Source organism: Protopterus annectens, chromosome 11.part0, assembly GCF_019279795.1.
Source record: "Protopterus annectens isolate FY-2018-M chromosome 11.part0, PAN1.0, whole genome shotgun sequence".
NCBI classification, from domain to species: Eukaryota; Metazoa; Chordata; order Ceratodontiformes; family Protopteridae; genus Protopterus; species Protopterus annectens.
In genome coordinates this window covers 1,539,681,790-1,539,695,649 of record NC_056745.1, presented here as the reverse complement: position 1 = coordinate 1,539,695,649, position 13,860 = coordinate 1,539,681,790, and positions in this window count along the sequence as shown.

Here is a 13,860-nt window from a genome sequence, read left to right as displayed (position 1 = left end):
GTTCCCTGTGGCTATATGACATTTGGGTTCGCGGCCCTGCTAGCCACACCCTGGACACACACCCATTGCATCATACATGGTACATGTGCTCAACAGCCGGTACTACCAACATCTGCTGACGGGGGTAGTTAATGGCATGGCACCCCGGCAGACGGACAGTATACATGACTATGCTGACACATATCACAATGCACTTCCGCTACATGTACGCACTGGTAGGGACCATGCTATTCCACACAGAGACATGGTGGTACTGGCCTTTTCACAGACGCCACGGTGGTATGCATGTTCCATGCACATGTGCTGTATGGGTGCATGTGCAGGCTTTTGCATGGTGGGTATGTTCAAATGTGTGTGGTGCATCACTTGACAGTCATGGTGTGTCCTCGTGGTCCATCACATACTCCACAGCTAGCTACCTACACATGACCACCATACTTTGCAGTGTGGGCCCTCACGCAGTGTGGTGGTATGTCTGTGTTGTTTGGCTACATCCACATTCAATGTAGCATACGACAGTCACCCAGGCATTGCCGACAGAGATGGTGTTGGCAACATGCCAGCCAATGGGATACCTACCATTAATATACACTCTCACTCACTACAGGGTTCCAATCCATACATGGACATCGCATTGTCCCTGTGGACACATATATGGTACTGCCATGCACACATTATGTCCTAGGACACTGTCCCAATGTCACCTCCAATCTCCATAGCTGTTATATCCTGCCAAACTGGTTGTTATGTGTCTCTGCAGCATCCCATTGAATTAACTGCTAGCCCATTCATGGACGTTGTGTACCTTGACCACCACACCACCGCATCTATCACACTACACATGGGTGGTAGTGCATTGCACGTGGGACTGCATTCATACAGACATGACTGCACCATTCGGTATGGCACTGGGGCACATCCTCACATACATGCTTCACACACTCATTGACGACTTCCATGCCTTTACTGGCACCCTTGTTGGGCGTCTGTGTGCCACAGCACACCACATCCACATGATGACCACCTGTCATACCATTGCATGGGTGGTTGGTGTGGTACAGAGGGTAACAGATCAGACATTATCCCCACATTGCCCTTCAGCACCATTCCACATTCTGGTATTGGCAATGTACACATCCACCATCACATCATACCCTGTGTCTCAGGATGTTAGGCTATGTGACTCCTGGACAGGTCACACAGTGGTGCAAGCATATCATGCTACCTACGACATGTAAGGTACATGTGGCATTACACAGTCCTCAGTCATGTGTCCCCTCATGTTCACTATTTGCTTACATACACAACATGCTGTCACGGAGTAATGTCCATGTCTACATGTCCCACATCTACATACCTGGCAGCATTCTAGCTCCACCAGCTCATACTGCTAACAACCATACAGGTGTCGGTGTGGCAGATATATCGTGTAGATGTAATTGCGTCAGATACATCACACATGGTGCATACACATCACCTTTGCATAGCGACAGTCATCCACTGGGTATCACGTGGATACTGTCCCTATACATGCATATCACATTGTACATGGTTGCTGTACACACACATGCCCCACATGGTGCTGTGGTTGCCATATTCCACTGTGGCGTGGGTACACATCTGCAGGGCCACACATATCTGGACTATGTGTGTTGCTGGGACATTGGTAGCCTTTGTACTTGTGCCATACACACATCTACACACGGGCAGGGTTACTATAACACATTCGTGGTGTGCCTTCCACAATGGCTACAACTTTCCATGTCACAATATAGTCATGCCACGATGTATACCAGGCTCAGACAGTTTATATATGCAGATGACAGACAGGGAACACATCTGTACTCATCTGCATACCACTTACACAGGGGTGTCATGTACTCTGCCATGGGCCATGTCCTCCGCATTACTGATGCATGTAGTACTCCTACATGGCGTTTGCAGTGGGCAGGGTGAATGAAGCACTCATGCATATGTGCACACAAGCCACATTGCTTAGCCTGGGCTTCTGTTTACCTACACAGACTAGACACACACCATGCTGTAGAACATAGGTCCTGTGCACATCCCACAGTGACACACTGTGGCACTGGTCATGTGATAGCTCCCTTGCTGATAGGGTGACACATACACATGGGACCACCACAACAGCAGTACTGTGTAGACATGCAGTTGACATCCACCTTTGCTGTTCAGTGGACAGTACCATGGGGGGTGACACGACTGTGTACATTGCACATGTGTTTACACATGGACCTGCCAGACATCATTGTTGCACACATTGCACCTGCTACAGATAGCTTGGACATGGTTACTTGATGTTCCTTCCATTTTGGGTGGCTATTCTGCTACTACTCTGTCCCATATCTGCAGGCCATACATATCCTGTTAATGTACATAACACTAGGCCATACCTCCATCATGCATGCTATGCCTGTGATACTGTGTATAATGTCTGAACGTATCCATCATGATAGCTTTACATTATACATACTTGACATGGTCACCCCTACTGCGAGGCATACGTGCACGTCGTGCACACATTACGTATGACATTGACAATATCTGCCCATACACATGTGTGCTGTGACACTATACATACATATCTTATCCCCTGCTGTGGCACTTCATTGTTGGACATCCACTGCCAGCATCAGCGTGGGTGGTGGCATTGTTCTGTGTTTTAAATCACTATGGCACCCCTTGGGTTATCCCAGCTGTGTACATGATGTCCCACTGCTGTGCACACGGTGTCCACAGTGGTTGGTATACTCAGCAGGTTAACCCTACATAACCACCTTTCACCACTCCCTGCTTTATAGACAGGTATCTTTACTGACAAACACCGTTCACATACAGTGCCGATTCGTCATACATATCATGCGTTACACACCAGTACATCTCGTGGGTTCTACATACCTTTCCTGTATTGCTTTCCGTATTCCGTTTGAGTCTCGCTACTGACAAGTGATCGGCTCTTGTAGGAATAACATCTTTGTTCGGTATGAACATACAGTTTGACTATCCTGGGAGTCTTCCTTATATCCGTCGTCACCTGCGGCATGTGGGTTCATCACACCAATAGCTGTTCCTCGGTGTGTACTTATGCACATATCACCTGTGCATCTCCTCCATTCGTACGGTACTCGTCGGAACTAGGGCATGGTTCATTCATTGTCTGGGCGTTGGTTATCTGCACTACCTTCGTGGGGATGGTATGTATTGTGTTATATTATGTGTGACTACAACCGCTATGTGTGGCGTCAGGTACATTTCGCTGTGGTGTTAGCCATGGATTGTGTGTGTTGGGTATGGTATTATGTTCCACATGTGGGTGTCCGTGTCCTGCCGGCGTCTGTCGATGGTGTTTTGCATTCTGATGTGTAACATAGCTCTTGTATTCCTGTACACAACAGGTGCAGGTATGCATCCGCTGCTGATAGTGGTTCCCACGCGAGATGTTGCGGGTATGCCGCTGTCATTTACTGCCTGTATGTTTTTGCTGCTATTTCGGATTGTATCCCTTTGATATGTGCGATGGGGTATATCGGCGGCTGTGGGTGACGGGTACGGGTTGTGGGCCTTGCATTTGTACATACACGGTATGCTTCTGTGTGTGCTCCATCCCTGCCTGGGGAGCTGCAAGTTACCTGTCTGTTGTTCTAGGAGTGTAGGTTTTGTTGATGTCGTCTGCTGTCGGTACCGCCTGCTTGTGTGCTTCCTGCATGTATTCCTCCGTCACATCGGTAGTATATCTGCAGCTGTTCGTATGTGCCGACTATCCCTTGGCATTTTGTCACGGATATTTACGGTCATTGTGGTCCTGTAGTTGGGACGGCCTGTATGCTACAGGTTGCCACCTATTCGGGTGGCGATTGCTTGTTTAACACTCGTAGAACACACAGCGGTGTTTACGGGACGATACGTGTCCACAATCGGTGCCGGGGTAGCACATGCGTATTTCCGTGGTACATAACTATTGCTGCGTAACGTTGCCGATATATCGTATTGGAATTAACATGTCGGCGCCATACATACGGTGATGGTTTGTACATGCGTCCTTTGCATCTCATGTTGGCTATACTCCTGTGGTACATTCTGGGACATTTTCGATTTGCATCATTTTACGTCGCCACACGCCTAGCCAGTGAGGAGCTCTCAGTACTACTTTGTGGGTACTGCTATACATACGCCTGTGGTTCCTATACTGTATGCCTACACATGTTATTCCACTCCGCCTGTCACATGTCACCTACATACACATTTTACAGTGTCACACACATTACACTGGCACAGCGGAACACACGACACCCTCACCTCACACATACACATACTGCCGCTTTCGCAGGGATGGTTGCACACAGTACCTACGTTGACCACATCGCCGGCGGCGGTGTCTACCTCCGCCCTCATATCCTAAGAATATTACGCACATGTCCTGTTACTGTATCGTGGCCTGGCGATCATCCCGAATGGCGAATATGCATTTAGGTGGGTTGACCTTTCCATGGGTGGCGTTCCCTGCTCTGTCCACCCTCCCGGATAGTCGGGTTGTCGTTCAGTATGTTTACTATGTTGAGAGTTCACATCTTACTTCTCTGTAACCTTGCATCCCTGTGATTCCCTGTTTAACTTGTTCTACTTTATATCTGTGTATGTGTACATATATTTCTACGTGTGTAATGATATCTATCTCCATATTTGTGTATGCACATATGTACATATGTAGACACCTTGCGTAAGCGTGGCAGCATACGGCTACCGTCTGCTGTCGGACCAGCGCGTTGAGGTGTTGGCGTTCCATGCTCCGCTGGCTGTTGGTTGTGCAGTGTTTGGGTGCTACCTATGTTGGAGTCACACATGGGACCCATACAGTACACATTACGGGCGGACATGTTTGTGTGCCGTCCATTTCACTGTGTGTGCAGGTAGGGAGGTGTCAGTCCATGGGGCCTATGCTGTCAGAGTATGTGCTATACGTTCCCTCTTTGCCAAGGCATAGGCATATTGGGTACGCCTCCGTCTGCCTACTGGGGCTGGCACAGTGTGTTCATGGCGCTGAACGCCCTGTGCCTGTGCTTGCCTTGGCAGTTGTGGTGGGCTTGGTGGCCCTACACCATTATGTCCCTGCAGTAGCTGTTTCCGCAGGATCATATTATGTAGCAGAGCACATACTATGAATATGTGGGCACATGTGCCTGGAGAGTACTGCAAGGCTCCACCGGATGTATCCAAGCACCGGAACCGTGATTTCAACATCCCAAACACACGCTCTATGATTATTCTGGTTTGTGCGTGTGCCTCATTATGGCGTTCTTGCATGTGTGTGTGTGCATTTCTGATGGGTGTCATCATCCACGGCTCCAATGCGTAGCCAGCATCCCCCACAAGGTGACCTTGTGTGATGTCCCCCCTGGCGAATACCTGATACAGCTGTGAGGCATGCCAGATATGGGAGTCGTGGTAGATTCCAGGGCTGCCAGCACACACATCCATGATAATGCCCTGCGCATTGCACACGACCTGGCAATTGATGGAGGGCAATCCCTTGCGGTTTATGTAGCATCTATCCTGCTCACCGGGTGGTGACTTGATTTCTATGTGCGTACAGTCTATCGCACCCAGTACCTCCGGGTATTGTGCCACACGGTGGAAGTGGGGCATATTGCTAGCCAACTCCTCCTGAGATCTGGGGAAGTATATATACTCATGGGCATGTCATAACATGGCATCCAGAAACTGGTGTAGTACCTTGGATGCTGATGCCTGTGAGATGCCCATTATATCCCCAGTTGGCCTTTGAAAGGTACCTGTTGCCAGTATTCGCAAGCTTACAGATACCTTTGTGTCCACTGGGATGGGCTCCCCTCTGTTGTCTCTTGTTCTCAGGCTTGGCCGGCACAGCTCCACTATTTGCTGTAACGTGTCCCTGTCCACCCTGTAACGCTCTACTATCTCCAGGTCTTGCAGCCCCTGGTAGGTCACCCTTGGTCTGAACACTCTCCTTCTCCTCTGAGGCCTCCGGTAGTTGTCGGCACCCTCCTCCGCAACTCCGCCTGTCTCTAACACATGCCGATGCATCACGGCCACGGCAGCACCCAACATATACATTTTAAAAGTTCCCCGTGTGTTTACACCATAAGGCGCAGTGTTTGGGAATTCGCGCTGTGTGTTGTGTGCATTCCCACTTTATAGTGTTGTGCTGTACACCCGGTGATGTCCTTGGGTGTGTCTCTGCTGCCGTATCTGTGGGTTATCTTCCATGTTTTACCGTTGGCACTGCAATGCTGTTGCCTTTGGTGTTACATTACACTTGCCTACATTGGTTTAGCTTTCCACCTTACTTTACTGTTTCTGCACGTTGCACCTACTATTTACGGGAGTGCATCCTGCAGGCACATGGCATCTCATGCATTTTGTCTGCCGCCGCCGTTATGCTAACTCTCTCCTTGGCTGTGCTGTATCAGTTCTTCGCTCTTTGCATTTCTGCAACATCCACTACTTTCTTTGCATTCATATTCCTCCCCTTTCCCGTTTTGCAGGTTTCTGCATGCAGAGTTGTCAGCTGCCGCCGATTGCCCTTCGTCGGTTGATTGGTGTTAATTGCTCATTACGACTCCAATTACACTGCTTCCGCATTTCCTCATATTCTCCGCATCACCTTCCTGTATCCATGGTTGTTGACGAGGCGGCCGTCACATGACTGGTTTGGGGAACGTAGTCATCCTCGTGCACATGCATCTGTGCACGCATTGTATACTCTCAGCGCATCTATTTCCTCACACGCCGGTCCTGACGCTGTGATGTGCATTGTACAGCCCAGGTTTGCTGGGCTCCAATGTGCTTCCTCCTGCAGTGGCACACCCCTCTGCGATTGACAGGTATTCCCTCTAGGCTACCTCGGTGTTTTACCGCTGCGCCGTTTGGTGCAGCCTTACGCCGGCGGGGGTTTTGCGATTCAGTATTATCTGCCTCATTTGCATGGCATTGACTACTAATACATGGTTACGGCGCCAGACACCGACGCCACTCCTTGGCAACCCTTGGGCTGTGGTTGTGGCTTTCCATTCATACTATGGTGTATTGTGGCTGTGATACTGATGTGCCTTATACAGCTCTTTTATGGCATTGTCATATCACTTCATTGCTCCTCACCTTCCCCGGACATGTCCTGGGGTTCTGCTGTGCTTTTTGCGTACATAACATTTATGTCGTTATTTACATTTTCTGCATGTTTTCTTTTGACATTCTCGGTTTCTTTCCACATTGCCATGTTGCACCACTATGACACATGACGTTGGCAGCCTTCCGTTACTCCTATGTCATGTTTGGATATATGTAAACCGTTTTTTTTTGGTTTACATTGCCGTGCTGTTATGCTACGCCTGCGCCACTTCGTGAATCGCTACTTGCCTTCATTTGCATGGTGCAACACCGCACATGGGGTATTTAACATACCTACGCCAGAGGCGGCGCAACTCCGGCGTACGCCGCTGATGCACGTGGGTTTGGATCGTACCTGAATTGCTCGGCGGCCATGTCTGGCATTGTGGCGCCTACGCCATGCGTGCGCCTGGCGCAAGGTTCATGAATCCCGGGGTATGTTTAAATTATCATTTTAGGCCATTGAAACTGGTTGGTTTAAACCTTCCCAATATAGAAACTTATACAAAAGCAGTAATTTTGAAAACTAATTTTAATTGGTCAGATATTTAGCAAACTGGAATAACTTGCATTATCATTTGCTCAATTCAAACAAGTTAAAATTTTCAGATGCAATGAATATTATATCATTTAACCCTTTTTGGATTTATATAAGTTCAGTTTTAAAAAACATTAAGGAAAATAATATTGATACATTCAAATTACAGATTTTGGTTTGAATCTCTTATTCCATTTTCTTTAACAAAAATTTTAATAATAAATTACCAAATCATAATCTTAAAACCTGGAAAAGTCATCAAGTTTTTTGTTGGTACCAATGTTTTCATGTAAATATGGTAAAATCTATAAACTCTTTATCTTCAGAATTTAACATTAAAACTAATGATACAGTTTTATATACATTTAATTTTAGCATCAATTCAGACAAAATTTTCTCTCTTATTTAATGTATGTTGTATTGAGATTCCAGAATGGATTAAAATGCCAAATTATATTATTTACTAGCATGAAAAAAATGATAATTTAATTTCTTAATTACATTCAATACTAACTAAAGATATTTACAATTTAAATGAGAAATTTTGCAATTTCTTTACTAAAGAGTATCATATAGACTTAACAGAACAAAATAAAATACACATTCTTTCATCTATTAAAAGCACATCCTGGACATTATATTGGAGTTTATTTACTTGAAGAAAAATGTTTTATTTAGATATTTCTAGACTCCTGTAAGGGTAATGACAATGAAAAAGGAAAGTATTTCTGAATGTTGGAGGTGTAAAAAATTAATTTAAGCTAACTGGTCACATATGTTTTATTATGATTGTTCTATAGTTTATAAATTTTGGGAAAAGGTACATGATTTTTTTCAAAGCTTTATGGAATGATACCTTTACTTTAACAAAAATATGGTTTTGTTTAATGTTTTAGAAATAAAAATGTCAAGAAAAGGCTTTTCTTATTTATCACGGACAATACTTGCTGTGGCCAGGAAAACTATTACAAGAATTTGGAAGAATACTACAGAATCAAAATGTTCTTATCCTTCTGAAAGACATGGCAATCAAAGAAATATCGATAAAAGAAAATAGGATTTTTCCTAACAAGCTCAAGAATAATACTTGGCTGAATGTATTAGCCTTCACTGAAACTGTGTCATCTTAATTTTAACTAATTTAAAATTTCCTTATCATTTTTTGTATGTCTTGTTTGTTAATTTGATCTGAGACATTTTGTATAAAATATAAATAGTTGTTTGTTAATTTGCTTTGAAATAATGTTTTACACTTTGTATCCATTTAAAAATTTGAATAAAATATTTTTAAAAAGTTGTGTTCATTATAAACTATATGGCTTGTTAGCACAATTAACGTATTCTTTATTGGAATTACATCTTGGCATTATATTGCTCTTTCAAGATTTCAGTGGACTCATCAGCAGATGACTCAAGCTGCTTAGTGTAATGGTACAGAAGTCCAGACACAAGTTTCATTTGATAATTGGCTGTGTCTAAGGCACTATCCACATCAGTTTTCCATAGCCTGATTATTATTTTGCAATAATTGCCTTCACTTGGATAAGGCTCAGCATTGATGGGGTGCCCCTTGCAGTCTGTCTAATCAAAACCATCGGTAGGTAGGCTATTTGGTCCCCCCAATCCCTACTCTGGTGCTGTCTCAACTCTAAATGGAGGTGAAAAACAAAGGTAAAAAGGCAATCTCAAAGTTGAGAACAAAAATAAAATCTAATTTCAGCAACTGTGTACCTCACAAGTGCAAGAAATCTGGACAAAGCCTAAAATAATATGGATATAAAGGCTGAAAAATAGAGACAGATTTTACAGATTGCTCTTGTAAATTGAAAAAATTGCCAGAATAACAGGATTTGTGTTAGAATGGATTTTCTGAAGGTAATAATGTCTAAAACTTAAACATTTGTCATGATTTAGTGACTTCAATCCTTATTGCTTTGCTGGAAAACAATACATTTTATGAGGAACATGCTAAAATGTTGAGACATAAATTGGAACATTTTGTGAATATCGGGAGAGTTGAAAGTTAAGAATCTGCTGATCATGTCCCCTAAGACATGTTGTCCCACTTTAGCTGCACCTTTGCTTCTGATCCTTAACAAGATCTTCACCACATACTCTGAAACCATCATTCCAGGGATGACATGCTATTTCACATTTAGTATACACTCTCATTCATATTACTTTACAGAGCAGCTGAAGGAAGTGATCAGCCTTGTGATGCATCACAGCTCTCCCATAACATAATCTTTTTAATACCATTACAAAAAGTGTCAGAGTTTTAGCAACATATGAAGCGTTTAGCGGCTTATAATTTTAAAATTTTATTCTCTCTCTTTTTCAGATGTGACTTACTTTGGCAGTGGCTTATGTTTGTATCCTTCACTGGTGTAACAACATTTGCCATGTTATTCATTCTTTAAATGTAATCTAAACTTCAATACAAGGCTTGCATAATTGTTTAATGTTTATCCTCTGTGTCAAATCATTTGAAAATCAAATAGCTGCATGATTATACAAATGCTAGCACATACTGTAAAGGATGTTATAGCAAAGATGGTTTCACTCACAAAACTACTTTACTGAAAGGGCATTTATATTATGCTGTCGAAACCCAAACTGTCAACAGCGTAATAATCAACAAGAAAATGTCGAAACCCCCAAACATCGAACACACACAAAAAAAAAAACACACAAACACAACACAATTTGCTCTATGCAGGGGGGCAAGCCCCCCTGAACTCCCACACCTCCCGCTACTTAAATATACCCACTCTGTGATCGCACTACATTGCAGTAAACAGAAATCTCCCCTTACAGAGATTTCAGTTTACACATGCGATGACTTTCGCTTTCGACATTTTGGTGCCGACAATATCAGCTTCGATATTGTCTGCCTTTGAATGGGTGAAGTAGACCCACTGAAAGGATACAAGGCCTAAACAACATGTTCTACATGGACTGACAGAAAACCCTGTCACTGTACTCAGTATCCTCCATACTGCTAAGAGGTGACCTATGTATGGCATACAAGGCATCTTCTTACCCATTACTGATGGATTTATTGCAAATCAGCAATTCAAATGACATCAGAAATACTCAGTCTAGGGATATAAACCTCTTCTGCAACATCAACAAAATGATTTAGAAGGAAAGGTATATTTCATAGAGGATCCTACCACTATGGAACAGACTCCATATCCACATAAAACAAAGCTCATCTCTGACCATTTTCAAGGGCAACTTAGATCTATGGATGGGAAATATAAAATATACCCCAGGACTTTCCTTTGTATGACTAATGGACAGATGCAGCTCCTAAATGCTTTATCCCATGCATGGGTACCATCAAATTATCTATGGTATGATCCCAGTCCCATTACGGGTAATATGTAATTATCAACCATGGGATGGGTGAGGTCAAACTATAACACAATGGAATAGTTCATTTATTCAACGAAAAGGGAAACTGATTAGGCTTAAAATGGCACACAAGGGCAGCTAGCCTAGTACTTACCTGTGAACATATAAAGGACAATTTGAGTTAAATTTCTGCATCAGCTACATTGTACAGTGTTATATCTTAATATAAAACATCTAGCACCTTAAATGATTTAAAAGCTTTAATAAATAACTCAGATACCAAAGTAAAGCAACAGCACAACAGTATCATGCAAATGACTATGTAGCTTGGAAGCTTAAATTAAATGAAAGCTGGTACAAAACTGACTCTGCTGGATGGTAACCAGGTGAAGGCTGGTACATAACTGATTGTGCTGGATATTAACCAGGTGAAGGCTGGTACAAAACTGACTCTGCTTGATATTAACCAGGTGAAGGATGGTACAGAACTCATTGTGCTGGATATTAACCAGGTGAAGGATGGTACAGAACTGATTGTGCTGGATGTTAACCAGGTAAAGGCTGGTACAAAACTGACTCTGCTGGATATTAACTAGGTGAAGGATGGTACAGAACTGATTGTGCTGGATGTTAACCAGGTGAAGGCTGGTACAGAACTCACTGTGCTGAATATTAACCAGGTGAAGGATGGTACAGAACTGATTGTGCTGGATGTTAACCAGGTAAAGGCTGGTACAAAACTGACTCTGCTGGATATTAACTAGGTGAAGGATGGTACAGAACTGATTGTGCTGGATGTTAACCAGGTGAAGGCTGGTACAGAACTCACTGTGCTGAATATTAACCAGGTGAAGGATGGTACAGAACTGATTGTGCTGGATGTTAACCAGGTAAAGGCTGGTACAAAACTGACTCTGCTGGATATTAACCAGGTGAAGGATGGTACAGAACTGATTGTGCTGGATGTTAACTAGGTGAAGGCTGGTACAGAACTCATTGTGCTGAATATTAACCAGGTGAAGGCTGTTACAGAACTCATTGTGCTGGATGTTAACCAGGTGAAGGCTGGTACAGAACTGATTGTGTTGGATGTTAAGGTGAAGGTTGGTACAGAACTGACTGTGCTGGATGTTAACCAGGTGAAGGCTGGTACAGAACTGATTGTGCTGGATGTTAACCAGGTGAAGGCTGGTACAGAACTGTTTGCGCTGGATGCTAACCAGGTGAAAGCTGGTACAGAACTGATTGTGCTGGATGTTAACCAAGTGAAAGCTAGTACGGAACTGACTGTGAAGGATGTTACCCAAATGGCTGGTATAGAACTGACTGTGAAGGATGTTAATCAAGTAGAAGCTTTACTCCAAATAATTGGAACCAACTAGAAATTTCCACTGAATAAACAACATATAATAAGGGTGCTACAGTAGTAAAAAGCCCTCAGAAAGACAAATGTTTCACCTAATTCCAATTGCATTTAGAATTTTATTTCCAGAATTTCTTTTATTTGTAATATAACTACTGTTTTATTAGTTAACCCTGTTTAAAGACATTATACATCTTTACTAATGACTAGCTTGTTTTTTACTAAGCACACCCATTAATGAGATAAGTGAACTCATGCAGACCGGGACCCTTTTGTCTACTAAAAATAACTATTTGGGTAACAGAATCTCCAGAGCAAGCAATTTCATGGTATAAAAATCAGGTGCTTCACCTGACAAGTTGGATGTGCAGCAGTTACACAGAAGGATGTACTTTGTTACAAGCCTGTGATTGCTTTCATACCACACAGCAGAATGTCCCATTATTTTCTCTTTCCCAACACACTTACTGATGAAATGATGAATTGGTTTATCTTGTTTACAATCATCATCTGTTCCACAGCATTATTCTTCCTCTTTCCATACTGCTCATAATCATGATAAATATTCTTTACTCATTTTCTAAACTGTATTAATCTTACACTTCCCTTTAAACATATCTCTCAAATTGTGATGCTTTACTTTTGACTGGTGCTTCTCCCAACATCTTTCAGACTATCAATTGGTGTACAAGGAAATATTTTTCTTTAAATCATTTTTAATGAAATTGTACTCTTCCAAACTCTTCTTTCTCACTTAATTTCTTTGTGGTCTTATACCATTAGTATAACATCCTCATATGCTGACTTTCATTGAACCTGACACATTTAAAAACATTTGCCATCTGCCATTCCTATACCCATTTTTCATTATGCTCCCATGCCCTCCTTTCTTTTACCCATCTCTCCCACAGTTTATTGAAGTCTATTGCTTCTTCCTTCTCTCTCTAATTCCTGAATGTCTGCTTATTCTCCCTTGCTTTACACTCCCCCATCACTATCACAATCCTTCCTTTTATAGTTTCCTTTTCTTCACTATGTAATTTTTTTTGCTTACCAATCTGTCTTCCTTGCTATTCCACTATACACTAGCTAGAATTCTGCCATTAACTCATAACAGCCGAGTGACACTTCCAGGTGCTTTTACAGTTATATCTTACTGACAACTCCAGGCATCAAATATTACTTGTTTATATTTACATCAATAATTCCAAAACCATACAAGGTATTAAAATATTTCATCTTAAAGCCTACACAATGGCAAACTCAGCTGTATTTATATCTGTCCTCTGACTAGTACAGGTAAAGAGATATAACTTGTTGTTCATGTGACACCCCTGCATTGGCCCAGTAATCAAGGAGCCTCAATCCTCACCAGTGGTAACAGTGGGGAATGTATATATTTGGAGGATGACAAGTACACACACAGTAAGAGCAC